Source organism: Mus musculus, chromosome 9 (genome assembly GCF_000001635.26).
Source record: "Mus musculus strain C57BL/6J chromosome 9, GRCm38.p6 C57BL/6J".
NCBI lineage: Eukaryota > Metazoa > Chordata > Mammalia > Rodentia > Muridae > Mus > Mus musculus.
The window spans coordinates 94,017,596-94,045,312 of NC_000075.6; the positions used below are offsets into that span (position 1 = coordinate 94,017,596).

Consider the following 27,717-nt stretch of genomic DNA (forward strand, 5'->3'; position numbering starts at 1 on the left):
TGATTAAACTTCTGTTTCTCAAGGGTTGGTTTATGCCCTACCTCTAATCTTAACTACGAATGGCCCTGTACTCCCTGTTCCAGAAATAATATTCATGTTTTTGTTTCAAAAAGTTATTTATAACCATCTTACAATGTTACCTTTGTTTCAAAATGTTCTATGGCCACCTATCGTATCATTTTCTTCCCTCTTTCTTCCCACTTTGGTCCACCTCGTTATACCTACATTGCAACTATATTAATTTGGTCATTATGATTTGGGTTAGTGGTCTTTCTCCTCCTATCTTTGAGATTAATAAGGTAATACCATTCTACATGGTTTTTTTTTAATGACTTAGAATCAGGCAGACACCAGAATTAAAACAGTTTTAATATCACATCACTAAATTCCCAGAATCACAGGAAAATGAAGGTTCTAGTACATACTTTCTAGAAGGTATTCCGCAGGGCCTACCAGGATATGGCTCCATATTTCAGGTAACAAGATCTCATCTGCTTGACTCTGGCTCTTCTGCCAAGACTTGAGGTGCAAGCAGAATCATCCCACCTGCCTTTGCACTTAATTACCTGAACTTTCTTCATTATCAACTTGCCTTTAATAAGAAAGGAGGAGAGGCCCTGAGCTTCATCTGGCTTAGGTTAATTACCCATAAGTCTCCACCTTTGGTTAATGCTCAGTGCCAGCAATGCAGCTACTAATTGATAGGCCTGAGTCTGCTGTGTAAGAGAGTGTGCCTAACTAACCCAGCAAAGTTGCCTGGGGACTTCTCAACAGCAAGTTCCCACTGCAATTTCTTCTAAGAAGCCTACGACTTAACTGAAGCCCTGGAGGTTTTTGCTCACACAAGGTGGTAAAAGGTGCAAGACACTAGGAATTTTCTAGAACATTGCTTATGTAAGCAGAAGTGTTTTCAGCTGCTCACAGTTTACCAGTGCTGATAATCAACATTTCTGCCACAGTTAATTTTAAAAATTGACCAGAAAATGAGAAAATTGGCTACTATGATACAAGTGGACCCAACCTGCTTCTAAGTACAGAAAAATGTGGTGTAATGTCTTTGCATAAAGTGATAAAAATATTTCCCACTTCACGAGTTACACTGAAAACAACACCTGCAAATGCAGGTCTCGGGCCACAGTGATAATTCAGATTTTACACATATTCACACAAATACCCCAAAGACCTCTGTGTCTCTAAATTAAATTTCATGGATGTCTTACAAGGCTGTAGTTACTGTTGTTTATGGACACTGGATAAGAAATTGAGACATAAATTGGAAGTAAACCAAAAAACGAAAAGATTTATAGCATGAGCTAGACACTAATACATATCCAAATCTTATACAATGGTAAAATGAACATATATTACATATACATGTAATATATATATAAAAACATCTTAAAGTTTACAATGTGAATTATTTTTAACTTATTAAAGAAAATCCAGCACAAGGTTAACCTAATTTCTTGTCACAGTGATGTGTGTATTGACTCCCTCTATCCTCTACTCTTTTCCTTCTATGTCACCTGAGCCCTCCCTATACCAAGGCCCTTGTTTGTGGTCACTCAGTGCATAAAGCACAGGCACACACATGAAGACTTTGACACCTATGCCTATAGGAAGTGCTATAGTCAGGAAAGTAAAAGAACTCCACAGCCAAAAGTGGTGGCACACGCCTTTAATCCCAGCACTTAGGAGGCAGAGACAGGCAGATTTCTGAGTTCGAGGCCACGCTAATCTACCGAGTGAGTTCCAGGACAGCCAGTGCTACCCAGAGAAACCCTGTCTTGAAAAAGAAAAAAAGAAAAAAAAAAAAAAAGAACTCCATACTGGTCAATGATTAAATAGAACATGATTAGTATTAGCACAGATGTTCAGAAGAGAGAGAGAGGTGTTGACAGGTGGATTTAAGGCAGGCTTTCTAAAGAAAGGTGAGAAAGAGTAAGCCCATGTATAACAAAAGAAAATACTGAGATAATGGATGAAGAATTGTTAAAGGGGCAAACCCTCTGGACACATCATAAGGAACTTTTAATGTCTGTAAATTAGGAAGTAAACATTCACTCAGTTAAAAATTAGCTGAGCCATTGTGGGTTCTATTATTTGAAAGCTATATTGCCAGGATGTTAAAATTCGAACTATAATACAAAAGCTACATTCTCCAAGCTACGTACTTCCCAAAGAGATATAAGGTAGTCATTTTATTTTATCATCTGTTGCAGTTTGACAATGAAATGTCTCCCATAGACTCTTGTCTAGGAACACTTACTTGGTCTGAAGTAATTGTCTCTATTTGTACAAGTTCTGGAACCTTTAGGAGTTAAGAGGATCACTGACTGATGTAAGTGGGTCATTGGAGCTGAGCCTTGAAGCTTTGTAGGCTACTCATCCTTTCTGTTTACATTCTGTATCCTCAGTCTGGATGTGACCAAGCAGCCTCCACTTCTATTACTGTGCCATTTGTGCCTGGTACTACATCTTTGTCTCTATGATAGACTGTGTCCCTGTGAAACTCTAAGCTAAATAAACCATTTCTGACTCAAATTACTTTGGTCAGAGTGTTTTTGGAAGAAGTAACATAGCTAAACAAAAATTAAGCATGAAACACATGACATTTGGATCTAGTTTTCAGCAGGAATGTGGAAGAGTTTGGACCTTGGATTGGAAAAGCCCTTTAATGCTAAGCAATTGGAGCTTAATGAGCCATTTCTGGGAGGAACCTGGAAAACAAGAATGTTAAGGGAAAGGTAGACAATGGAGGTCCAGGTTATGAGGTTGCAAAGAAAAACAAAGACTCTGTTGAGAACTTGTTTAGGAGCCACACTCATATGATGTTTTGGACAGAAAACTGACTTCATTTTTCCCATAGCTTGAGGAATGGAGTAAGGTTGAATTTAGAGATAATAAACTAATTTGTTTGGCAAGAGAAAGTGGTGTGGCACAGTTTAAACTTTGGATAAAGAGTGTATGTACAGAAACAAACCACCCATAACGGTGAAAGAAATTAGAATTGTTAAAAAGAAACCTGGCAGTCTACACTGAGGCAATAGGGAAGATGTCTTGAGGACAAGACCCTACCCATCAAAGACTCCAATTTATATGGAAAGTGAAAGTTTTAACTGAGGATACAGCTGTGTGTGGCGGTCTCTGCTGTCTAAAGGCCATTGTCAAGCATTGTGTTTCCCCAGGGTCACCATATAGGCACTGGTGCATTTGTGGTCCAGAGGGGACCGAGTTACTCCCTTGGCTGGCAACAGATATATGACAGTATAACCCAGTGAAATTAGTTTTGGTGCCATTGAAAATGAAAGGTTGGGCCATGTTGTTTTGGTCTATAGTTTTAGAGAACAGTTGGGACCAAGTAATATGTGGCAAGGTCAGAGTCCTGACAAGAAGGCTTTGAGAGTCCACTGCATGAAGCTGTGAAGGCCAAGACTTGGTTTCAGTGGAATCCCTAAGATGTCATGTGGTGTCTGTCAAGAAAATCTGTGAAAAATGGAATAAGGCAATCTCAGAAAAGATGCTATGTATACTATGGGTAGCAAAGCTAGAGGATTGGGCCTATCACCACGCACTTTGGAGCCAAGAAAGTTTCTTCAAGGACCCTGATGCTAGACATAGACCTGAAGGATTTATTATTGTTGTTGCTTGTTTTGTTTTTGCTTGGTTTGGTTTAGTCTAATCACTTCTTGCTACGTGATGATTCTTTTAGAAATGAGAATATCTATGCTGTGCCATTTTAATTTTGAACTATGTTTTTGTTGTTTTCTTTTTCTTTTTTTTTTCATTTTTCTTCAGTGTCATGATTAAGAAATTGCTTTTGGTCTAGAGGAGACATTAGACTTTGGACCTTTGAACAGTATTGGGGTTGTAAAAGACTATGAGGATGTTTACAATTGGACTGAGTTTATTTTACATTAACTGAAAGCAATTTACCTACAGGAGCCAGGGATAGAATATTGTAGGTTGAATATGCAATGTCCTCCATAGAGAGACTTATGTGCATGACCCTTAGTCTTCCATTGGGCAGGGAGTTTAGAAAGACTGTAGAACCTTTAGGAGGTAGAACCTTGCTAGTGGGAGTGGCTTTGTGTGGATGGGGCTTGACACGTATAAGCTAGCAGCACTTCCTGTTCACTCTTTGCTTCCTAAGTATGGATATGGTGAATGTGGTCAGACCAAGCAGCTACTTCCTTACTCTGATGGACAGATGTATCCTATGACACAAGCCAAAAATAAGTCTTTTCTCCCTTAAGTTGGTGCAATCATGGTTTTATGTACAGTAATTGGAAAGGTAACAAAGTATCCCATTGCCTTCTTTGGAGACAGTATTTCACTGTATAACCTCAGCTGGCCTACAAGTCACTATGTAGAGCTGGTTTGTTTAGAACTAACAGAGTTCTGCCTGCCTCTTCTTCCCTTGGGCATGGATTAAGGTGTGCACCACTGTTTCTAGTATACCATTTTAAAAAAAGAATAAAATTAATAATGAAGGTCAAACTTATTCTTTTGATATTTGCATACAAAATATTGTGTTGCAAATGAATTTGTTTTCACCAACAGTTTTGTGGCTTTTGTAATAAATTGAGACCATTTCATTCTTTACATTATACTTCACTGACAAGAGTCAGGATAACTTGTTTAATCCTGAATGTTGTCGGCAATTAAATACAAAAGCATAAGGAAAAATATGCTTATTGCATATTTCCTATACATTTTAGCCCACCATCCAGGGGTAGCCCAACAAACTGTAACAAACCAGGCTTGCAGTCACTAAAGTAAGCTTATTCTACAGGCAATTATGCTAAATCCTAATGTGAATCACTTATCTTGTAAGCTTTGCTCACTCTGAAGCCTGCCCCTTCCCTTCTGTTTTTTAACAACTAAACTGTATATACTCTGCTAAAGGCATTCTTGGATGCTAGAAATTCTGGCTAAAATGCAAAGGTACAAGCAAACATGAAAGAAGGCAGAAACGGGAAAAAATTCTCTATAATGAAGTTGGTAAAATAACTTGATGATAATAAAGAATCAATACTGTTTAGCAGCTGTAATTAGGAACATCTTGTCATATGTGTTGATATATGAAAGTATTGCATCAAATAATGTTAATATGTACAATGTATACATGTAAATAAAAATAATAATCTAAATAAAAAAAAACAAAGAAATACAGAATTTTTCCAGCTTCCATGTGGTGCAATGCTGGAGCTGGCAAGCTCTGTGAAATGTTCTTAGAATCTCCAGTAAGAAGAAGACAAAAAAAAGCAATCTCACTGGTACATTAAGGTAGAAAGGTGAAAAAATCAGTGTGGTCGCTGTTTGTACTTATTTTATTGACATTGATTATGGCACTCTTAAATCAAAATATCTTCAAAGGCAGTAAGCTTAATATAGTTATAGACCACATAATCAATTTTGATGTGCTTCATCTGGTTTTATCTTTTAATAAGCCCTTTCTCCTTTTTAATTTTTAAAATATCCATATTCATTTATTTATTTGAATGTGGGGTGCATGTGTGTGTGTGTGTTTCATATGCTAGTGAATGTCAGAGGACAATTGTAGAAGTAGGCTTTTTCACCATGTGGGTCGTGGAGATTGAGGTCAGATCACCAGTGTTGGTAAAAGCAACAAATGGTTTTACCTGCTAAGCTCTCTTACTCTCCCTTATGGTACTATTTAAAAGCTTGTATGAATATAAATTAACCTTCTGGGGATATCTATATGAAAAGATACCTAGGCTACAGGGACAATTGATTCAATTCAAAGTGCTAAGAATGTCAACTAATTAACATCTACTCAACTTGAAAGCACAGTGAGCCATACCAAGAAAAATGGTCAGTTTAATATGGAAACTGTGATTTAAAATTCCAGTCACAACCACATGCAAAGAAGGAAGATATTGCCTTCTGTAGGTGGAGGTTCCCTGAGACACCACAAAATCCATTTAAGCCAACCAGTTAATTGATTTGTCACTTCATGAAAATTTGTTGTTAGAATTAATTCAGCTCTGAGCTTTAAGCCAATGACATGAGTGTTAACTGATGATATTAAAAAAGCAGGAATGAAGAGAATTTCACTCATCATTAGCTTGTTTTCAGGATGTGAAAGTAATAATGAAAATAATAGAAAGCAGTACCCTCACTCAAGGGAATGCTGACCCAGGAAACTTATTCATAAAGTTTAATTTAATCCATATAATAACTCAATGTGCTAAGCATCCTTTTTCCCATTCAGAAAGTCATTTCAGAGAGTTTCAGTAACTTCCCCAAGGTCACACAGTGAGCAAGAAGCAGATGGAGCTTAAAATTGTCACGGCTTGCTGTTGGTGATGGGGGCCAGATGCCTACTAGAAATTCTTTAGGTAGAGAAGTGATTCTAGAGAATAGAAATGAGTCAGCCTTGGACTTTCTAGCATAGAAACCTCCACTTTCTGCATTTGCATTTCAAAGGACGGTAGGATAAAGAAACCATTTCCTATTGCTAGATAAGTGCTTCTTCTTCTTCGTTCAAGAAATTCTGAACCCATTAAGAAAGAAAAGAAAAAAATGAAAGAAGGAGACCAAAAAAGAGAGACAGAGAGAGAAAAGTATGGAAACATGCCAGCTCCAATTTCCTCTCTATATAAGACAGCCACCAAAGACACAACTCTGGCAAGAAACATACAGTGCCTCACATCACTAAAATCTCCAACTGTTTGCATTGTAAACTTTACACTTGCCTATTTCACATAAATCAAGAAAGTCTATAAACTTTACAAAAAAACATGCTCTGTTTTATTTGTGTGCATGTTACTAATAATGTTCTGGTATACTCTGAACCCATCTCTGACCTGGAGATAGCCTATTTGAGGTGGTTCCTTACCCATTTGTTCATTTACTTACCTCAGAACCCTCCTTATTCAAAACCCTCAGTGATTGAAAAAAAAAAAAAGAGCCTGGCATAAGAGGGATTCTCTGCATGTGCTAACTAGTAAATGAATAGATAAATTTATATGACCAAGATGCACCAAAGAAAGACAACCAGTGCTTTCTGTTTATTGTGTTATCATACATTCATACAAGGTGGAAGCCAAGTCTTTCTGAATCTGTCAACACACCACGAATATATTTGAATCATGTATATTTTCATATCCAGGTCAAATATAATACTATTCTAAATATCCCATCATTCTTAAAAATCAGACAAGCTACATGATTAAAGGGATAATTAACATCTGGACTACATCAAGTTACAACCTTCTCCAGGCCTAATGTTTCCAATATCAAAACCTTTATAGAGGTGCAAGAGATGTACTTTCTACCTCCTTTCAAAAGCAAGTACTAATAGCTCATCAGCCAGTGTGCTTAATCAATGCCTAGAAAGATTCTGACCTCCCAACTCCTACATTGCTTTATCCTAAAGGCTAAACAGTCATAGAATGTCTAAAATTCTCTTGAAGGCCATCCTAAAGACAACTACTGTTATGATTTAGATTCATAGACCAGATGGCTTGTCTGCCCGTATTCCAACTAGTGGAATGGTAGTTGCTAAAGTGGCTTAGTTTCTCTATTCTTTGTTCCCATGCTGTAAAGAAGCTGTAAAGAAGCTGTATTTTTTTCTCCTAATTTCTGCTACAGTCTATTTATTGAGAACATGCCGTCTCATACACAATTTAGAAGGAAGACTCAGTTCTTTGCCCTGCTCCTCTCCCTCTAACTCTAAAAAGGATGGATAAATAGTCAGAAGTAAGGGAAGGCTAGCTACTTTAACAAATAAGTCTTCACAATTTAGGGGTTTATCTTAAGTACAATAGAAATTTATTTTGCTTTGCATATCAGCCCAGTGCAAATCCCTCAAATTCCTCTGGCTGGTAGTTTTGTTTTGTTTTGTTTTTTTGTTTTATTATTATTAATGTGTTGATTCAGGAGCCTACTTAGAAGAGCTCTACCACGTGTTAGAGTATCAGAGACCTCAAAGCCAATAAGCTATGAAAAAGGAAAGGCCTAGTTAAGGAAGTGCTGCATGGTCCAGGACTGGCTTGCACCTCCTTTATAGTCCAATAGTTAAACCACAGTTATAGAGCTACAGTTGGAACAAGGGGTAGACTGAGACATGTACTTTTGGCTGAACACTAGCCATCTAGGACAATTTCAGAAAAAAAGAAAGTATGTTGGCTAGTTTTTTATTGTCAACTAAATTGGTCTGTGGAATGCCCCAAAGCTTATCCTCTGGCAGTGTCTGTCATGGTTTTCCAATGAGACCAGAAAGGCTCTGAACTAGTGCGTTGAGTTACCCTTTGATTGAGCCATACTATGACCCCCATACCTAGAAGGAGGTAAAAGGAGAAGGTAGGGTCTAATTAGATGTAGGAGGAGTTTACTGGGTTTCCTATTTGGCATGAAGATGGCCCTCCTTTGCCATGTTCTCTCACAGACATGCTGTTCTGCCTGACAGCAGACCTAGAAACATGAAGTCTGGTGACCTGGGCTGAACTTTATAAACCATGAGCTAAAACAAATGGCTCTTCCATCAACTTATCCCTGCTGGGTATTTGATCACAGCAATGAGAAAACCAATATAGTGTGAATGAGAATTCCTGGAAGAAGCTGTGCCCACAAAGGCTGTCTGGCTGACTGAAAGTTAAACAGCCATGGAAAGTTAGGAATGTTGCAGATCCAGAGTCTAATAGCCATTTTTGCTCAACAATGTCTGACTTAACATCTTGACTGTAGATATAACCTTTTGGAGTATGTTAACAAAACGCTAAGTTTCCAAAATCAAAAATGTCACCAGGTAACATAAGGGGCCTATGTCTGAGCTTCTTCACTTCTCTAATTCCCACTCCATCCTTCCATCAGAATAATCTTTAAATGTCTTAACTTGGGGTTTTCTTTGGTCTTTTACTATAGAACTGCTTCCACATTGGAATATGGGATTTGAAATAACCTAAATCTCTGTTCTTGTGCCACTGTCATATATATTTGGCTCCATAATAAATTACTATTTATCCATCTTCAGGTGAGAACTGTGTTTTGCATTGACAATACATTTTTCTTCATGTTTTAGAGCATGTCATGTTCATAAATGTAAAGCACTAGAGAAGGCATCCTATGTTGTCCTCTATCTATCTATCTATCTATCTATCTATCATCTATTTATCTATCTATCTATCTATCTATCTATCTATCTATCTATCTATTCATCCATCCATCATTTATCTACCATCTATGGATAGATAATAAGTATAATAGTAATAATAATAAATATATACAGATAGATAGATAGATAGATAGATAGATAGATAGATAGATATGATATGATAAAAAAGTAGACAGAAAGACAGATAAATGATAGGTGGTACACTGACTGAAACCTAGTTCAAATCTACTGGAATGAACAGAAAACCCCAGTCCCTATAATTAGGTTGTCAAGTACCAACATTTTTTAAGTTTATCTTAAAACAATGTCTCAATTTCTTGAGCTGACTTGAGTGCCCTAGGGGGACTTAATAACAAAAGCATATTATGATCATTTTAGAAAACAAAAATGTTAAATCCTTAAGCTTCCAAATAATCAAATTTCTTGACATTTAAGAAAATAAACTTTAAGAAGATATTTTGAGGGGTTTAAGCATAATGCTTTTATTTCTGAGACTTGCTCATGGATTCCTAACATGTCACCTCTTTGTATTTCAAAAATTGTCTGTCTGTGTTGTATTAGCCTCTGTCTTAGTGTGACCAAGTCATTACTAAACGGTCATTCCAAATGTCTTTTGGAATGACTTTTGGTGGAGCTTCTACTGAGAAGGAGAAAGCTTTCCTTGGAACACTTCAGCCTTGCAATGCAGCATTGCAATGTGGAACCACATTTCAGAGAATCAAGCAAACAGCATTTTCCAATGACTCATTTAAATACCTGGAGCAACACAGGGAATCTGGCTCATCTTTCTGTTTAACATACAAGTTGGTTAATGCCCTAGGAGATCTGGTTTGTTCATGAACCTTCCCTGTGAGCTAGAAAAACACTACAAAGCATGTGAAATCTCTACTCCCTTCTGGCTGCTCTGGAGAATCAATGTTTCATTCAAGAAAATGGAATCATGAGTAAAATCCTGTTGTATAACAACTCTGTCAATATTAGATGATTTTTGACATGATTACCACTTTTTTCCTTCATCTTTTTTTTTATTGGATATTTTTTATTTACATTTCAAATGTTATCCCCTTTCCCATTTTCCCTTCCTCCCACCCTATCACATCCTCCCTGCCCCTGCTTCTGTGAGGGTGTTCTTTCACCCACCCACCCACCCACTCCCAACTCCCCACCCTTGATTCCCCTACACTGGAGTATCTATCAAGCCTTCATAGGATCAAGGACCTCTCCTTCCACTGATGCATGACAAGGCCATCCGTTGCTACATATGTAGCTGGAGCCGTGTGTACTCCTTTGTTGATGGCTTAGTCTTACACGCGTTCGCGACCGGCCAGGAAAGACGCAACAAACCGGAATCTTCTGTGGCAAAGCTTTATTGCTTACATCTTCAGGAGCCAGCGAGCAAGAGAGCAAGAGCAAGAGCTCTATTGCTTACATCTTTAGGAGCCAGAGCGCAAGAGAGCAAGAGCAAGAGAGCAAGAGAGCAAGAGCAAGAGCTCTATTGCTTACATCTTTAGGAGCAAGAGAGCAAGAGAGCAAGAGAGAGAATGGCAAAACCCCGTCCCTTTTAAGGAGAATTATCCTCCGCCTAGGACGTGTCACTCCCTGATTGGCTGCAGCCCATCGGCCGAGTTGTCGTCACGGGGAAGGCAGAGCACATGGAGTGGAGAACTACCCTTGGCACATGCGCAGATTATTTGTTTACCACTTAGAACACAGGATGTCAGCACCATCTTGTAACAGAGAATGTCAGGGCGGCTCCCAACAGCTTAGTCCCTGGGAGTTCTGGGGGGTCTGGTTGGTTGATATTTTTGTTCTTCCTATGGGGTTGCAAACCCCTTCAACTCCTTCAGTCCATTCTCTAACTCCTGTATTAGGGACCCCATGCTCAATCCAATGGTTGGCTGTTAACATCTACCTCTGTATTTGTAAGACTCTGGCAGGGCCCCTCAGGAGACAGCCATATCAGTCTCCTTTCAGCATGCACTTCTTGGTATCCACAAAATTGTCTCAGTTTGGTAACTGTATATAGGATGAATTCCCAAGTGCGACAGTCTCTGGGTGGCCTTTCCTCTGCTCCATACTTTATCTCCATATTTGCTCCTATGAGCAAAGCAACTTTTATCATCTCTCTTTCTGCTCTACAACAATATTTACATTGAACATAGAATGAATAGTCTTAGTCTATCTTGTGCAGAAGTATCCTAAAATATAATTATAATGCAAATATAAATGCAGATAAAGTTAGATAGAATGTGATTATTGACATCAAATTAAGAGGAAAGTTATAGTGTATACATTTTATAGTAATTAATTTCAAGTTTAAAGTAAGTACTCTGAACAAATCTACAACCAGCTAATTAGTTACCACCATGGTTATCTTCGGTAAATGTAAGACAAAATAAATTCTTTTCTTCTTCCAAATTTTATAAACTCATATACTTCCATGAGTTACTTTTGATCTTAATGTTTCATCATAGCAACAGAAAGATACTGACACTTACAGTTACAGATCACTATACAAGTGTTGGTGGTAAAGTGGTAAGCACAGTTACCTTCCAGAAGTTTACGATACCAGAGAGTGGAGAATTACTATAAAGAATACCAGCATGTTGGTTTTGGGAAATATGTGGTTTTGGAAATTTGGACTAAAAAACATCTGGGTACAATAAGCAGAGCTTAGCAGGTTGTTCAAGTGCAAGCCTAGAAGATAATAGTGCTGAGAATGGTGTGCATTCTGAAGGTCTAGCTCATGGAATTTCAGAGGAGAGCAATGAATTTAAAAACAATTAGGCAAGAGGCTATTTCTCTAATGCCTTGGGACTCTGAGACTAGGCAATGTGGAACAGTGTTAGAATTTCTCTGAGAGAACAGTCCTAGGTGTTCATTTCATGAAGTTATCAATGTTAAACTGATATGGTAGTTTGTATATTCTAGTCCCATGGGAAGTGCTAGTATTAGGAGGTGTGGCCTTGCTCAAGGAACTGTGTCCCTATGTAGATAGGCTTTGAGGTCTTTAGAGCTCAAGCTCTTCCCAGCGTAAAGGGGTCAGTCTTCTCCTGGTACCTTTGGAACAAGATAATGAAGTTTCAGCTCCTCCAGTGCCATGCCTGCTGTAGCCTGCCATGGTTCCTGCCATGATGATAATGGACTGAACCTCAGAACCTATAAGACAGAACCCATTAAATGTTGTTCTTCATATGAGTTGCCTTGGTCAATGGTATTTCTTCACAGCAGTGGAAACCCAGAGTAAGACACCTGATTTGCATTAGAGACCCTAAGACAGTGAAAATGACAAAGCTGAGATGTATCTGCCAAGGAGAGCTGCATAAGAAAGTGACACCAGACCAAGAGAGTTGGAAGTTGAAGACAGAAGACCTGGAGGATCAGAAGTCATACAAGATTCTTTAAAAAAAAAATTCCCATACACTGAAGAAGAAACTACAGGGTTTGGTATTGCCTTATTGGCTTTTGATCTTGCTTTGCTCCAGCATTTACCCACTATGCTGCTGTTCTTCCTTTCTGTGTCACTATAAAGCTGGAAGTCACAGTTTGGCTTGGCTAACAGATCTATACTGCATACACAGTGGTTACACATTCTTCTTTATGCCTTGTAGAAGCTTGAAATTTTTCAAGAGAAAAGTTAGCAGGTTAACTCTAACCTAGAATTTTACTCAAAAATTACTGAGAGTTAAAAAGTTTTTTTTAAAAAATACAGGCAGATACTCAAGTAAGAAAAGATTCTGTTGCCATAATTTACAAAAAAAAAAGAAATTTTGAACAAATAAAACAGATGAACTATTTTTCAAATTCATCATTGGCAGATCGCAAATATTTGATTGGTTTTTTATAATTAATATTAAAACAAATAAATGTTTCTTATATATCAGGAATCATGCTCATACTTACAATTTCAAGGATTCTAGAACAAAATTAAATTTCTCATAGAAAACATGTCTAGCTCATTTTATCAAGAGAAGATGAAACTTGTGTATAGTGGAAGTGGTTTGCCAAGGAGAATGCAAACAAACAAACAAAAACAAAATAGAATTCAAATGAGTTGGTCCTGATTCTGTGCAATCTATTTTCTTCTCCATGTGTGTAATTTAACTCAAAGTCTGAAGGAGCTGTGGCAAATGCCTGTATTCTTCCTTTTCCAGATTCTTATGACAGCTATTTTACAGCTAGTTTTGGCCAAAGGAAGAATTTAAGAGAACATGGAGGGCAGGAGGAAATGTCAAGACAGTTGTTTATGTCCGTCCATTCTCTAAATTGGATTCTCCTGTAGCATCACAAACATGTCTCCAAATGCTCAAAATGGAACCCTTTACACACCTAAATAACAACTGTACTGATGTCCAAATTGTTGAACGAATGAGATTTAATTGAGTTTGCTAAAAGGAGTACCAGAGAGAGGTTACTTCCTCAAAAGCAGAAGTATTCTCTCCAAACTGGAACTCTCCACAGCTAACAGGCAGCCTTGGAAGTCTTCTACATCTCTCTGTTTTCTGCAACTTTGTGCTCAGAATCTCCTCACCCAGCATCAGTTGGTTACCCTTTCTCATATGGCAGAGGAGTTCTGTTCTCCTGAACACTTGAAAAATTCCTTATCATCTAAGGCTTACCCCCACCCATCAAGGAAATATTCAATTTGGAGGGAAGGCTTCAATTGGAAGTTTCATGCTATACAACAGTTCCTAGGATACCTTGCAAGGTGGAGAAGCAGTCTGACTCCCTTCTGCCACTGCTGTAATGACCTTTGTAAGCCATGATGGCTAATCATGAAAGATCACTTTCCGACGTGGTTGCTTTCTAACAGGGAACACTTTCATAGGCATTCTAAGTTCTACCATTCTCATTTCAACTGAATTTGTCCTTTCAGAAGTTGGAGGTTTCGAGATCTAGATTCTTGCCCTCAAGGCACTTTTCCTATTATTCTAGTGGAGGGAATGAAGTTTCCCTTTATTGGTACCAATCTGGCTAACAATTATAGCTAGCTGCCTTTACAGCATTTGCCTATTCTGCAACTTTAAAAGTGTTAATGCTCCTTTCCATAGCAAACTGTGCAGCATCTATTCCCTCACTGTTGGCTTAAGGACAGCCCGCTATAGCTAAGCTACATCTCAGATGTTACACTGCCTTGAAATATCCTAGTTCACCACCTCTGAATTCAGCCCTCACTCATGTTTTCAGGACACTAACAAAAAGAACCATCCCAGTTCCAAGTAAAGTCTTTATTCACCTCTGAAACCTCATGAGTATAGTCTTTACTGTGTGATTGTCTGTGGGATATAAAACCATGTCAGAAAGTTTGGTAAGGTAGAGCAGGTCGAAACCCGGGGACTTGGTGGGCACACACCTGAGGCTTAGGTGACTCACAGATCTCTGACAGACCCCTGATTTGTAACATGCCAAGCTTATCACATAAAAGAGATGTGACCTGTAGGTAGGCCCAACAGAATTCTCTGTGCTAATGAGGTACCTAGAAGCCCAGAGGACTTATCCAATAAGCTTCCCTTCCCAGAAATTCCTCCCTGCAAAAGGTATTTAATCTCAGGCCCACCATGGGGAGCCATAAAGAAGGTCTTTGCCTACAGAGCCACAACCTAATCTCCCATAGAAGGCCTCTCTGTGTTCCTATCCACAACTGCCACCAAGCCTGCAGCTGCCAAGCCTTCTTTGCTGGGACAAGCTGGAGCTACCCTTTTCCTCCTGGCCCTGGGCTAGAAGCAGCCTGTGGGGCCTCTGACTCCATTCTCTGCTCTTCTGTGACTCCCAGCAGTGCCTGGATGTCCAAGAATGAAATAACCCCATGGCCCTGGCCTCGTTGCAGGCTCAGGGACCCCCGAATCAGCTCTGACTTTCCCATATCTCAGACTGCACTTTCCCGCCCCCAGCGAGAGTGTCTTGGTGCTTCTCTATAGCCCAGTACCTGCCCCTGCAGGTTCATGACATAAGTGAATTCAAGCTCCCCCACATTCTGCCTCCCCAAACAGCCATGCCCAGTGGCAGAGCAGACATGAGCATAAAACCCTACAGTTGTCTATAAGGATGCCGATCATTCATATACCTACAAGAATGTCCCATTAATATTTGGTTATGGCATTATACACTTCACTTGTCTATAGCTTCCTATTCTGAAAATTTCCCTACACAACAGATCCAAAGACATAAACATTAAATAAGCAAACTGTCACAGCCATAACCCCCTACTTCTGGTACTACTTTTATGTAATTAGTTACTTATTTCACTGCTTTGCCAAAATAACTGAAAAAAAAACTTAAAGAAAGGGTTAATTTTGGCCTAATAGCTTGGTTGTAGCTGTGGCTGTCTGAGCATGAGGCACCTCAACACATTTCTAGACAGTCATGAAGGGAGAGATGATGCTAGTGTTCAGAAGATTTTCTCCCCTTTTAATCAGTAGCCACAGCCCATGGAATGGTGCTGATCATATGGAGAGAAGATTTTCTATTCTTGGTAAAATTTCTCTAGAAATGTCCTCACAGATGTGCACACAGGTATGGACATTCCTTTCTCTATATCTATCCAAGATGTTAATTGGGATGATCCATAGCAGGGATGACACGTTCAAGTAGATGAACTTTTAGACTGAGACAGGAATGTTTTGTCATTGTGCTTGCCAAAGAGCATGTCCATCTTAAAGTGAAAACTCCATGGAGTGTAACCTCAAGTGTCATCCCAGGCTGAGCAGTCTTAACACTGCTCTAAAGTCCACAGTCTCTTCTGAGAATAATGGCAGTCTTAGCTGTGAGCCCTCATGAGATTGATTATTCAATGTAATTTGAACATACAACAGCCTGCAGTGAACATTCCCATTCTAAAGGAAGGAAAGGGAGGAAAGCAAACCAACCAGGGCAATGTAAGACTGAAACCCTTTAGGACAAATACCAGTCTCTATTCTTTCATACTGGAAATTCCTGGTATTTGGTGGATTTATCTGAACTCCAACTCCAGTTAAATGAGAGGACCTGATCCTACAATGCTTCCATCTTTATCATATGTGAACATTCTCTTGCAATGGCTCCACTCAGTGTTAATATCTTCCCTGAGCAGATGACCAAGCTATTTCCAACATTCCTGGTTCACCTTAACTTAGATGTCACTTTTACAACTTTGTTAACAGTCTTCTCGAAGGGTCCTTGCAGAAAAATCCAACATAGTATTAGCATTTGTGGTAATATCATTCTTGTTCCACTTCCCAGTAAAACCAGTGCCATGTGGGCAATGCAGATTCTATTTCCAACTCAAAATTTACCAAAATTCCCTTGGGCCATGTCTATCTTGGTCTGTAAGTGCCATGTCTATACTGGTCTATGAGTGCTGTGAAATCATTTCCCTAGCCAATCATCTTCCAGAATGGTCCTCTATACCTCCACCTTCCCTAACACTCTCTTTTAAAAGAAAAGATTTTCAAATACGTTTGTACTTTCAAACCCTAGAGCCATTAATAGGCAGGGTCTCCCCTCAAAAAACATCATTCTCATTTTCTGAGTATAAAGTACTCAGAGACTCTTTGAGTGATAATTTATCAATTATAACTGCTTTGTCAGCAGTTGTCTACTCTGCTCTTTCTCTCAACAAATCACACATCTTATGTATCCTTGTATTTTGTTTCTTCCCCTGTCTCAGTGTAAATATCTCCAAACCTAGTGATCAATGATGATGCCACAGCCTGGAAATGATGCTGTCTTGACATTTCCTCCTCCAAGTCAGAAAGCCGGTTACTGTCACTATAGCCATGCTCAAGTTAGACTCATTGGAGCAACAACCTCATGATAATTACCAATTGTCTGTACTACTGATTTTTCTTACCCCCTTGATGAAATACCTCATAAAGATATCCTAATACAAAAAGGTTTCTTGTTGTTTGTGCTTCAAAATGTTACCTATCATAACATGAGTGTTGTTATGGAGAGACTCTATGGTGGAAAACAGTCTACTACAGTGTTTCTTAGCATGATGTGGATGAACAGTGAACCCAGGAAAGATCACAAACAGGCCAGAACCTACATAACAGTTTTCTGATGATGAATCAGGGAAATCATTAGTGTTTTTCCCCATGAGGTTTTACACTTGAACATTCCTCTTACTTTCACTGCCATACTTACACATAAAGATAGAGGAAATCTTGCCATCCATCATTGAAAAGGTTCCTATGAAACAAATATTTCAGCTTTGTTATAAAAGCTTAGTCTGGCTATGCTGGCCTATGATCACAACTACTTGAAACCATGGAGAGGAAGAAAATTCAAAGCCTTCAGAATGAATTCAAGGCTAAGCTGGGAGACTTGGTGAAATCTTCCAGAAAACAATAAAATAAGATATAAGATAAATAAAATAAAATAAAATAAAATAAAAATAGATAATAAAATGATGAAGTAGAGTTCAATGAGAGAGCATGTCCCTACTGGTCATGTGTGCATGCATGAGACAAGGGAGAGGGAGAGAGGAGGGAATATGATAAAATCAACAAGCAGGTAGGGAATAAAGAGATGTCAAATCCGCCACTGAGAAGCAAGTCATTAACCATGAATTACAGGAATCCATAGTAAAGGCTGACAACTTATGAGAGAAAATGAAAGGCCTTGGAAGATAAGACAAAATGTAAGTGGGAGATGATTTATTAGCTCGGTTGCCACAGGTTAATACAGTGTAATGAATGATTTCAGTCATTCCTGTTTCCAAGGAAACTGCCATTAGCTCATCTTATGGTTACATATGTTGTAATCACATACACTACAGGATGTAAACATACTGTCGTCAGTCTGTGCTCCATCGGTCTTCTAAAGTCTCATGTAGTATATGCATGAACAGCATATTCATGTGGAGTTAATATAAAACATTAATTTAGATCTTTTCTCAGAATTTTGACTCTATATTTTAAAGTAGATCACCATAAACTCATTTCTTTAATCAGTTGGTCAGTTCTTACCGAATTAGTAAAATATTTCATTAACAATAATCAGGAGTTATCTGTTCATATCAGTCTTATGGTTTTTTCTTATGTAATACACATTCATGGAATATAAACATAAATAGTCAACTCAAATTTATAACTTTCCAAACTGGATCATAGAAAAACAAAATCATTTTTTTACATTTTCTCCAAAAGTTTATGGAAAAGTTGTGTAACATTTAAGTTTGAGACTAGCTGAAATTTTTTAGATCTGCCATTCACCATGTGCAATATTTCATGAGGTATTTGAAGGTATCTAATGCCTTGGGATGAACCAACTGCATAAATAGAAAAGCATAATATTCCAAAAGAATTTCACCACTAACTTGACTGGCACCAAGTAGAGGTGGTGATACCTCCAAGTGGGCTGAGCCTGATAATGAAGACACAAAGCTTCTCATTGGGACTTAAAGGCATTCCATAGCCCTGGCAGAGAAAGAACATTTTGTGTCAAAATATCAACCTGCAAGCCTTCGTGGACAGAAGAAGGAGGCATCCTCAAGGTAGAGGTAATACCTGAGAAACATTCAGATTGCTAGAGAAGAACAAACTCCTTTAAAGTTAAAGACAAAAAATATCCTTTGAAGGTACATAGATCTCTGATATTTTCCCCAAAATATTCATGGTATATTGATGTAATGATGTGACATTTATAGTCAATAATGATGTAGGATGAGTCATATAAAGAAGATCAGCAGATACTGAAATATTCAACAAGCAAAAAGCTTCTGCCAGGGGCCAGGGCTGGTGATGGCCAGGTCCCACAGAGGAGATAAGGAGTTGGGGAAGGAGGGAGCCAGGAATGGTGGTTGTGGGGAATTTTGCAGCCTGACTGACCGGCCTTCAGGATGCTTCTTTATTTAGACAGAACTCAGTAGACAGGGACAGATTCATGTTGTTCCAAAACATAGTTTTGTCCCTGGATGTATGTTTTAACTTCCTCTTGGTCATAAGTATACTCATCATTGATAAACAGTGACAGAACAAAGATATCATTTAGAGTCATTTTTCCTCATCAACCCCATAACCCAATTTTTAAGAATCTAGAGGTATATTTTGCCAAAGCATGACAGCCCATTCTCAGGCTGTTAGTCCTTGTGGTTTCAAGCACATTAGACAGAAAGAAAATCTCCAAGGCAACCTGGGTGGGTTGTGATGTCCCAAGCAGTGTGGCAGTGTGTTGTTAACTCTTAATGATCAGAGTGATAATTGTCATTAGGCCCATATATATATATATGTCTAATGTTGGTATTCTTTTGTTCCTTGGTCATACAAAGGATACCACAGTGATATTGCATAAGCTAACTTTTCTAAGAAGGAGACATATTAATACTTCATTCTTCTATCATTTGTCTACATCATTGTTTGTCCATCAGTATAGGCTCCTGTGTAGGGCAGAGATAACTCCAACCAATCTAACTTTGTTGCTCTGTCTTTTCCTGGAGAGGCATATGACATGCAGCCCCCAGATTTATATGTAGCATAACTACCTGGCTGAATAGTAGAAAAGGGCTGTCAACATCTCTAGACCACTGAATTTTGTTTATCTTTTTAAGTTTACTTTTTTTTTCCTGATTATCTTGTTCTTGAGTAAGTAGAGGGGCAGATGTTCCAAGAATATCTTGGAGTCAGTGTCTCACAAGGAGATCTCTGGCATCTTTATTTGAGTCACAACCTTCAGGGTATAAGGGAGATCTTCAACTAGGGTCAGATATAAGTAATCTCCCTACTAGCAGGAGGAATAGTATGCTCAGGAAATTCCCGGGGAAGCTTAGAAACAGCACTCCTGGAAAAGGCATAAATAATTCATAAGAAATTTCCTGTCAATCCACTATCCCAAGTTGTACAAATATTAGAAGTTCCCCAGGCATGCAGTATGTGGATGAAGATTAAACCAAAAGAGAAGGACAGCACCACAGGGATTGCATCACATGGCTTGGCTTTGCTGGATCTCTGTTGAGAGGCTGTGTTGGCTTTATGGCTGTTGGGGTTCTCACTAGTTATGGCTATTCCCCTCAGACAAGAATGGACCAATCTCAGTCTCCATTTGAGGGTTTTCCCAATTACAAAGAATGTGGTATTGGGAAATGTTTTTAGATACTCAACTTTGTTACTACTGATATCCATATGTCTCTATCTCAAGCTTGCAAGCACATTGGTTTTGCTGTAAATATTTTAAATATCCTCAACAAAATACTAGCAAATTAAATTCATCAATGTTTGATAAGTATTAGAACATCAACTAACAATTTATCAAAATGACTGTTTCGTGAGATAAACTTTCTTTCATTTTTTACATTTTAATTAAAATATAATTACATCACTTCCCCCTCTCCTTTCCTCCCACCACTCCCTGCTAATGCCCTCCACCTGTTCCCATGTCCTTGCCTCATCTCTATAATCCCTGTTAAATCTCTTTTGCTTTGATTATAATTGCTATACACAAACATAGGTGTGTGAATATATGAACATACACACAAATATATGCATATAGACATATACACTTATGCATGGATACATTTAAAAAACAACCTGCTTAATTCACCTTTTGTTGTTTCTACATATATGGCTCCAGGGCTGTTCACTTTGTATGGGATACTCATTCAGAGATCCATGACTGAGAGAGACTGATTCTCCTCTTAACAGTCATTGGGATAAGGCTGGTGCCCAGTGAGATTTTTCTTTTTCCATTCTCACAAACATCTCAATTAAAAGTCAATTGCCTGGCTGGAGATATGGCTTAGTGATTAAGAGCACTGACTGCACTTCCAAAGGTCCTGAGTTCAAATCCCAGCAACCACATGGTGGCTTACAACCATCTGTATCTGACGCCCTTTTCTGGTATGTCTGAAGACAGCTTCAGTGTACTTACATATAATAAATACATAAATCTTTTTTTTTAAAGTCAATTGCCATGGCATACATCTATGCTGTTAATACAGACAGCTACTGCCTTCAGAAAGATTTTATCACATGAGACTGAATTTTAGGTCAAATTCTGCCTCATATTAGCTTTCCCCCCTTTTTATTAGTTATTTTATTTACTCACATTTCAAACATCCTTCTTTCCAGTCTCCCCTGCACAAATATCCTACCCCACTTCCCCTTTACCTCTAAGAGGGTGCTTCCCCACCCACCCATCCACCCACTCTGGTCTCACCCTTCTAGCATCCTCCTTCCCTGGGGCAACAAGCCTCCACAGCATCAATCACCATGCCAGATAAGGCATTTCTCTGCTACATATATATCGTGAGTCATGAACCCACTCAAGTATACACTTTGGCTGTTGTTTTATTCCCTGTTCACTCTGAGAGGTATGGTTAGTTGCTATTGTCATTCTTACCATGGGATTGCAATCCACTTCAGTTCCTTCAGTCTTTCCCTTAACTCTTTCATTGGGGTCAATGGGGTCAGGCTCAGTACAATGGTTGAGTGTGAGTATCTGCATCTGTATTGGTCAGGTTCTGGCAAAGCCTCTCAGAAGACAGCTATATCAGTCTCCTATCTGCAAGCACTGCTTGGCATCAGCAAATGTGTTAGGGTTTGGTGTCCACTGATGGGATGGGTCACAAGGTAGGGCAGTCTCTGCTTTATTTTTTTGTCCCTGCATTTCCTTTAGACAAGGGCAATTCTGGTTTAAAGATTTTGAGATGAGCAGGTGGCCCCATCACTCAACTGGGGACCATGTCTATCTACTAGTGGTCTCTTCAGGTTCTATCTCAGCTCGTGTAATCCCCATTAGGTCCTGGGAGCCTCTTGCATCCCTGGCATCTGGGACTTTCTAGTGGTTTGCCTCCATTCCCCACCCCCTACTGCTACATATTTCTATTCATTCTCCTGGCCCTCTGGAATTCTCTTCTGTCTATTCCCATACCTGATCATGCCCCCACCTTTTTCCCTCCCCCTCCCTCTCCCTCCCTTTGCCTCCTGTGATTATTTTGTTCATGATTCTAAGTGGGATTGAAGCATTCATGCTTTGGACTTCCTTCTTGTTAAGCTTCATACGGTCTGTGAGTTGTATCATAGGTATTCTGAGCTCTTGGGCTAATATCCACTTATTAGTGAGTACATACAATGTGTGTCCTTTGGGGTTTGGGTTTTCTCACTCTGGATGATATTTTCTAGTTCCATCCATTTGCCAAGGAATTTCATGAAGTCGTTGTTTTTAATAACTTAGTAGTACTCGATTGTGTAAAAGTACCATATTTTGTGTATCCATTCTTCTGTTGAAGGTCATCTGGGTTGTTTCCAGCTTCTGGGTATTATAAATAAAGCTGCTATGAACACAGTGGAGAATGTGTTCTTGTTATATGTTGTAGCATCTTTTGGATATATGTCTGGTATAGTTGGGTCTTCAGGTAGAAGTATATCCAATTTTCTGAGAAACTGTCAGATTGATTCCCATAGTGGTTTTCTGGAGTCTAACTTCTTGAGCTCTTTTTATAGTTGGATATTAGCCCTCTATCAGATGTATGGTTGGTAAAGATCTTTTCTCAATCTATAGGTTGCTGGTTTATCCTATTGTCTTTTGCCTTATAGAAGTGTTTTTATTTCATAAGGTTCCATTTGTCAATTGTTGATCTTAGAGCCTGAGCAAAATTGGTTTGAACTTCTCTTTCCTTGTCGGGTCTTTGTGTGGATTAGGTATCAGTGTAACTATGACTTAATGGACCAAATTAGGCAATATTCTTTCATTTTATTTTGTGGAATAGTTTGAGAAGTAAGTATTTGGCATTATGTATTCTTTGAAGGTCTGATAGAATTCTACACTAAAACTATATGGCCCTGGGTTTTGTTTCTCGTTTGGGTGACTTTTAATGACTGCTTCCTTTTGCTTAGGGTTTATTGGACTGTTTAGATTGTTTATCTGATCCTGATTTACCTTTAGTACCTGGCATCTGTCTAGAAAATCATCCATTTCATCTAGATTTTCCAGATTTGTTGAGCATAGGCTTTTTTTTCTCTTGGATATTTTCTTTATTTACATTTCAAATGTTTTCCCCTTTCCAGGTCTCCCCTTTGGAAACCCCTCCCCCTGCCTCAATGAGGGTGCTCCCTCACCCACCCACTCCCATCCTCCTGCCCTGGCATTTCCCTACACTTGGGCATTGATCACTCTCAGAGCCAAGAGCCTCTCTTCCTGCTGATGTCCAATAAGGCCATTTTCTGCCCTGTCACATATGTGGCCAGTGCCATGGGTCACTTCATAAGTATTCTTTGGTTGGTGGTTTAGTCCCCAAGAGTTCCGGGGTGGGCGCCTGGCCTTTTGACATTGTTGCTCCCTCCATGGGGCTGCAAACCCCCTCAGCACCTTCAGACCCTTCTCCATCTCCATCATTGGGGACCCCTGAGCTCAGTCCAATGGTTGGCTGCAAGCTTCCTCCTATTTGTTAGGCTCTGGCATAGCCTCTTAGTAGACAGCCATATCAGGCTCCTATCCGCAAGAACTTCCCAGCATCCACAATAATGTCTAGGACTGGTGGCTGTATACGGAATGGATCCCCAGGTGGGGCTCTCTGGATGGCCTTTCCTTCAGTCTCTGTTCCACACTTTGTCTCCATATGTCCTCCTGTGAATATTTTTTTTCAACCTTCTGAAAAGCACTGAGGCAGCAACATTTTGTTCTTCCTTCTTCTTAGGCTTCATATGGTCTGTGAATTGAATCTTGGGTATTCTGAACTTTTGGACTAATATCCTCTTATCAGTGATAAGTGTTTGTTCCTTTTTAACTGAGTCAACTTACTCAGGATGACATTCTCAAGTTCCATCCATTTGTCTAAGAATTTCATAAATTCATTGTTTTTACTAGCTGAGTAGTACTCTATTGTGTAAATGTACCACATTTTTTGTATCCATTCCTCTGTTAAGGGACATCTGGGTTGCTGTATAGTATAGGCTAGGGTTTGATGGTTTTTAAAATTTCCACAGTTTCTGTTGTTATGTCACCCTTTTCATTTCTGGTTTTGTTAATTTGAATACTGTCTCTATGTCCTTCAGTTAGTTTGGCTAAGGGTTTACCTATCATATTCATTTTCTCAAAAAAGAAGCTCTTAATTTTGTTAATCCTTTGTTTCATTTCTTTGTTTCAAATTAGTTGGTTTCTGCCTGGAAATTGATTATTTCTTGTAGTCTACTCCTCTTTTGGAGTATTTGCTTTTTGTTGTTGTTGTTCTAGAGCTTTCAGATGTGCTATGAATTTGTTAGTGTAGGATCTTTCCAATTTCTTTATGAAAGCCCTCAGTGCTATTAATTTTCCTCTTAGCACTACTTTCATTGTGTCCCATAAGTTCGGGTATGCTCTGACTTTATTTTTGTTAAGTTCTAGAAAGGCTTTAATTTCTTTATTTCTTCCCTGACTAAGTTATCATTGAGTAAAAAGTTATTCAGTTTCAGTGAGTATGTGTGCTTTCTGTATTTTTTGTTGTCATTGAAGACCAGCCTTAATCCATGTTGATCTAAGAGAATGCATATGAATATTTCAACCTTCTTGTGTCTGTTGAGGCTTGTTTTGTGTCTGATTATATGGTCAGTTTATAAAAAAGGTACCATGTCGGGCTGAGAAGAAGGTATATTCTTCTGTTTTAAATGCTGTATCCTGTTTACATATCCAGTCTGTTAGCCTATGTCTTTTTATTGGTGAATTGACTCCATTGATGGTGAGAGATATTAAAGACCAGTGCTTTTTGATTCCTGTTTTTTTGTTGTTAAAGGTGACATTATGTTTGTGTGGCTCTCTTCTTTTGGGTTTGTTGTGAGATGATTAATTTCTTGGTTTTCCTTGGGCATAGTTTCCCTTCTTGTGTTGGAGTTTTCCTTCTCTTGTCCTCTGCAGGACTGGATTAGTGGAAAGATATTGTTTAAATTTAATTTTGTCATGGAATATCTTAGTTTCTCCAACTATGGTTATTGCTATATGTTCTCTAAGGGTCTGCATGACATCTGTCCAAAATCTTCTGGCTTTTTAGAGTATGGTGTTAATTCTGACAGGTCTGCTGTTACATGTTACTTTGCTTTTTTTTTTTTTTCTCTTACTGCTTCTTTCTTTGTTCTGTGCATTTAGTTTTGATTATTATGTAATGAGAGGGATTTCTTTTCTGAAACAATCTATTTGGCATTCTGTAGACTTTTTGTAAATCTGTGGCCATCTTTTTCCTTAGGTTAGGGAAATTTTCTTCTATGATTTTGTTGAAGATATTTTCTGGCTCTTAGAATTGGGAATCTTCACACTCTTCTATTCCAATTATTCTTAGGCTTGGTCTATTCATTATGTCCTGAATTTTCTGGGTGTTTTGGGGTTAGGAGCTTTTTGCACTTTGTATTTTCTTTGACTGTTGTGTCAGTATCTTCTATGGTATCTTATATGCCTGGGATTCTCTCTCCTATTTCTTGTATTCTGTTGGTGGTGCTTGCATCTGTAACTCCTGATCTCTTTCCTAGGTTTTCCATGTATAGAGTTGCCTCCCTTTGTGGTTTTTTTTTTTTATTGCTTCTATTTTCATTTTTAGATCCTGGATGGTTTTGTTTAATTCCTTCACCTGTTTATTTGTGTTTTCCCTGTATTTCTTTAGGGGATTTCTTTATGTGTTTCCTCTTTGAGGGCTTCTACCTGTTTATGTGTGTTCTCCTATATTTCTTTAAGGGAGTTATTTATGTTCTCCTTAAGGTCCTGCATCATCTTTATGACAAGGGATTATAGGTCAGAATCTTGCTTTTCAGGTGTGTTAGATTATCCAGGTCTTACTGTATTTGGAGAACTGGGTTCTGATGGTGCCAAGTGGCATTGGTTTCTGTTGCTTATGTTTTTCTGTTTGCCTCTTTCCATCTGGTTATCTCTGGTGTTAACTGGCCTTGCATTTCTAACTGGAGCCTGTCCCTCCTGTGAGCCTGTGAGTCTGATTATGATGGACCTCCTTGGGAGTCAAGGTGTCTCTGGGTGTGGGCATGGGGGTGGTACTGGAGTACTTGATCTGCCCTCAGACACAGTTGTTTATCAGAAGCAAGGTGTGTCTCTGGCAGGACAGATAGGTCCTGCCTCAGCTGGGCTCCATGGTGTCCCAGTTATGTTAGATAACTGGGGAAGAGATCTCACCTGCAGGCCTGGTTATGATGGAACTTCTGGGAGTCAAGCTGACTTTGGGTGTCATATTAACTTTGTAGTTTTGACAGAAGAACTTTTTAAAGGCATAAGCTATTTTATTTGTAAGATAGAACATTAATTATATTATCATTATAAGTTTGTGTGTGTAGTTTTGGAGAGGCTGTGTAAATTTTATTTAAACACCTGTGGTAACAATATTTCAATTAATTTAACTTTCAAAAATGCTGGTATGAAAAAGTTAATATTTAGTGTTGAAAAGAATGAACAGACAAAAACTAGGCAAAAAAAATATTAGGTACTGTAAACAAGTGGGATTTTTCTTATGTACACAAGTTTGATTCATCATTAGAGAATGAATTAATATAATGTATAACCTCTACCTCAAAAAACTAAACTAAACTAAAAAACTAAAACTAGACTAAAAAAAGATTATGAGTTCATATTAATAAATGAAGAACATTGACCATATTTACTTTAACAAAGATTTATGCTTGAATACACAAAAAAATTTTTGTATGTATGTATGTATGTATGTATGCATGTGTATATGTTCATTAGTGTATAAAGTGGTATGCATACCTGCATCTAAGCATGCTTGTGTATAGCAGAGGTACACATTTGGGTGTCTCGATCTTTCAATTTCTACCTTATTATTTGAGACAAAGTCTCTCACTAATCCTGAAGGTTGGCTAGCTGAGCTAATCAGAAGACCCTAGAGAAGACCATCTTCTTCATCTCTGGATTATAGGCATGGACTATTGCTCCTGGTTTTAAAGTGAGTGCTGAGGACATGAACACAGGTTCTCAAGCTTCTGTAGGTACAAAACGACACTCCTAAATGGTAATGCTGGTGACGTGTCCTAAGCAGAAGGACATTGGGAAGGCAAATGGAATTGTTATCAAGTAAACAAGCTTACAGGCAGTTTTCTGTTTACTAACAAAGCAGATCTCAGAAGGTGATTTCAGTTAAGCAGGAACAACCTCCCCCTAATTTTCCCCAAAGGTCAATTACATGGGCAAGGGCATTGTGCTTCCAGTCAAGCTACCATCCTGTATCAGCTCAAAGACCTAACAGTGTTGACACATAAAATCATATAACTTTTCTTCTTTGTTTCTCTTCTCTCTATGACCAACAGATAGCCTTGGCATACTGTTTCCTAATAAAGATATCTTTCTACCAATGGAAGTGTCTAGTTTTGGTTGGCTCATTGAACCCTTGCTTATATTTGCTATTATATAGTGAATATTAAAAAATTCAGAAAAATATTATAAATTAAGAATGGCAATATCTGAGAAATAGAATTATGAATCACACATGTTACATACATGACTGGTTTCAAAAATATTTTATTTATTCTTATTTTATGTGTGTGAGTGTTTCAAGAGCATTTATTCATATGCATCCCATGTTTTACTGGTAGCCAAGGAAGACAGAACAGGGCATAAGAGTCTCTGGAAATGGAATTTCAAACTGTTGTGAGAGACTATGTCAGTACTAGGAACAG

General features: G+C 38.5%; 1 long non-coding RNA gene across 1 annotated transcript in view; it reads right to left on the minus strand.

Annotated features, from left to right (window-relative positions):
- The window catches only part of Gm31847, a 210,071-nt gene that overhangs the window by 37,326 nt on the left and 145,028 nt on the right, over positions 1 to 27,717 (minus strand). The gene's annotated exons all lie outside the window — the stretch shown is intronic.